Below are 3592 nucleotides of genomic sequence, written 5' to 3'. Positions count from 1 at the left end.
CTTCCCCACAGATATGAATGATTTCTTTTTTTTTTTTTTTTTTTTTAATTTACATCCAAGTTAGTTAGCATGTAGTGCAACAATGATTTCAGGAGTAGATTCCTTGGTGCCCCTTCCCCATTTAGCCCATCCCCCCCCAACCCCTCCAGTAACCCTCTGTTTGTTTTCCATATTTAAGAGTCTCTTCTCTTTTGTCCCCTCCCTGTTTTGATATTATTTTTGCTTCCCTTCTCTTATGTTAATCTGTTTTGTGTCTTTTTAAAAATTTTTTTTAACGTTTATTTATTTTTGAGACAGAGAGAGACAGAGCATGAACGAGGGAGGGTCACAGAGAGAGGGAGACACAGAATCTGAAGCAGGCTCCAGGCTCTGAGCGGTCAGCACAGAGCCCGACGCGGGGCTCGAACTCACGGACCGCGAGATCATGACCTGAGCCGAAGTCGGCCGCTTAACCGACTGAGCCACCCAGGTGCCCCTGTTTTGTGTCTTAAAGTCCTCACATGAGTGAAGTCCTATGCTATCTGTCTTTGTCTGACTAATTTCACTTAGCATAATACCTTCCAGTTCCATCCACGTAGTTGAAAATGGCAAGATATCATTCTTTTTCATTGCCAATATACGAGTGTATTGATATATGAGTATCGATAATACTCCATCGTATAAATATACCCCATCTTCTTTATCCATTCATCCATCGATGGACATTTGGGCTCTTTCCATACGTTGGCTGTTGTTGATAGTGCTGCTGTCAACGTAGGGGTGCATGTGTCTCTTCGAAACAGCACACCTGTATCCCGTGGATAAATGCCTCGTAGTGCCACTGCTAAGTCGTACGGTAGTTCTATTTTTAGTTTTTTGAGGAACCTCCATACTGTTTTCCAGAGCGGCTGCACCAGCTTGCATTGCCACCAACAATGCAAAAGAGATCCTCTTTCTCCGCATCCTAGCCAACATCTGTTGTTGCCTGAGTTGTTCATTTTAGCCACTCTGACAGGTGTGAGGTGGTATCTCACTGTGGTTTTGATTTGTATTTCCCTGATGACTGATGTTGCACATTTTTTCATGTGTCGGTTGGCCATCTGGATGTCTTCTTTGGAGAAGTGTCTATTTGTGTCTTTTGCCCATTTCTTCACTGGATTATTTGTTTTTTGGGTGTTGGGTTTAATAAGTTCTTTATAGATTTTGGATACTAACCCCCTTTTTTTTTTTTTCCAATGTTTATTTTATTTTTGGGACAGAGAGAGACAGAGCATGAACGGGGGAGGGGCAGAGAGAGAGGGAGACACAGAATCGGAAACAGGCTCCAGGCTCCGAGCCATCAGCCCGGAGCCTGACGCGGGGCTCGAACTCACGGACCGTGAGATCGTGACCTGGCTGAAGTCTGACGCTTAACCGACTGTGCCACCCAGGCGCCCCGGATACTAACCCCTTTATCTGATATGTCATTTGCAAGTATCTTCTCCCATTCTGTCGGTTGCCTTTTAGTTTTGCTGACTGACTCCTTCACTGTGCAGAAGCTTTTTATTTTGATGAGGTCCCAGTAGTTCATTTTGGCTTTTGTTTCCCTTGCCTCTGGAGATGTGTTGCGTAAGAAGTTGCTGCAGCTGAGATCAAAGAGGTTTTTGCCTGCTTTCTCCTCGAAGATTTTGATGGCTTCCTGTCTTACATTTAGGTCTGTCATCCATTTCGAGTTTATTTTTGTGTCTGGTGTAAGAAAGTGGTCCAGGTTCATTCTTCTGCATGTCGCTGTCCAGTTTTCCCAGCACCACTTGCTGAAGAGACTGTCTTTATTCCATTGGATATTCTTTCCTGCTTGGTCAAAGATGAGTTGGCCATACATTTGTGGGTTCATTTCTGGGTTCTCTATTCTGTTCCATTGATCTGAGTGTCTGTTCTTGTGCCACTACAATACTGTCTTGATAATTACAGCTTTGCAGTGTAGCTTGAAGTCTGGGATTTTGATGCCTCCTGCTTTGGTTTTCTTTTTCAAGATTGCTTTGGCTATTCTGGGTCTTTTCTGGCTCCATACAAATTTTAGGATCATTTGTTCTAGCTCTGTGAAGAATGCTGGTGTTATTTGGATAGGGATCGCATTGAATCTGTAGATTGCTTTGGGTAGTATTGACATTTTAACAATATTTATTCTTCCTATCCAGGAGCATGGAATCTTTTCCCATTTTTTTTTTTGTGCCTTCTTCAATTTCTTTCATAAGCTTTCTATAGTTTTAGGTGTATAGATTTCTCACCTCTTTGGTTAGATTTATTCCTAGGTGTTTTATGGGTTTTGGTGCAGTTGTAAATGGGATCGATTCCTTGATTTCTCTGTTGCTTCGTTGTTGGTATATATGAATAATTTCTTTAAGCCCCTTTCCTCTTTGCCTTGTTTCCATGGAGAAGGATCAGAACTTCCGAAAATGATGTCCCTGGAGCTTGGCAGGGGCTGACTGCTCTCCAGGAGCTGGGGAGGGGCGGGAACAGTAGAAACCGGGGTCAGTGCTGGGCAGTGGCTTTGAACGCTCAAGAGCTTCTCTGATCCTCTCCTGTGATGACACATGAAGCCGCTCAACGCTTTTTGAGGCTGGCTGACTCAGGGCTGACAGGTGTGAGCCCGACTCAGCTGGGAGGAGACCAGCCTCAGAAGTTCTTAGGGGCGGCGCCAGCCTGGGGCCTGGAAGGATGAGGGTGTCCCGGCAGGACGCCGCCCCCACCCCGGCTGTCCTGCTCAAAGCCCCGGGGCGTCCTGCTCAGCCCCGGCCGTTCCACACTTGCTGCATAGACCCACCAGCACAGTCAACACTGGCCCGCAGTCTGGGAGGTTTGGCCTTTCCGTCCCCCACGCCCGGAGTGAAAAACAAAAGGTAAGTATATGAAACTCTTAGAAAGCAGGTGTTGGGACATAAATTTGTCAGCAGTGTGGTGTTTGCTTTTACCGTGGGCAGCCGTGGGTGGACCTGGTGTGTCCAGACCGTGGTAAGAAACAAGATGATGGAGGACTTGCCCGAGTTGGGCAGGCAGGGAGTGTGCCCGATGAAGCAGGGTACAGGTGTCCATCCAGACGACAGGCAGGGAAGGAAGGAGGAGGGTGGTGGTGGTGGAGGGGGGGCGGTGGTCATGCCCTTCCCATTGGAGCGGGCAGGTTCAGGGTGGGGAGGAGAGGGAAGTTGAGGGTGCCCGCCTGGTGTCCACATTCACACTCTCTGTTGGTTAAGCAAGAGTGGGTGTCCAGGAGCCCAGGAGACGAGGCAGGACACCGGGCCCTGATGGTGTGTCCCGACCTGCCGTGCCCGGCCCCCTGGTGCCCTGACCTCTAGCAGCGGGTCCCCCAGACCAAGGCCTGGACCACAGGTGCCAGGACCAGGTGTGGGCTCTTACGGTCCATGGGCCTCAGCTGCTCTGTTTTGCCACTGGCTTCAGCAGCCTCATACAGACGCCGAACACGGGCATTCTGAAATTGGGCTGTGTTTCACACTCCGTGTTCTCTAGCCACAGCCTGAGGACCCTAGCAAGGTGGCAGAGGGCTCTGAATGGCCTCCGCGCAGCTGCCTTGGTGACCTGTGAGTCCACCAGCATTTACTTAAGAAGACCCCGTACC

Source organism: Lynx canadensis, chromosome E3 (genome assembly GCF_007474595.2).
Source record: "Lynx canadensis isolate LIC74 chromosome E3, mLynCan4.pri.v2, whole genome shotgun sequence".
In the NCBI taxonomy this organism is placed as follows: Eukaryota; Metazoa; Chordata; class Mammalia; order Carnivora; family Felidae; genus Lynx; species Lynx canadensis.
Note: the sequence above shows the minus strand (reverse complement) of the source record.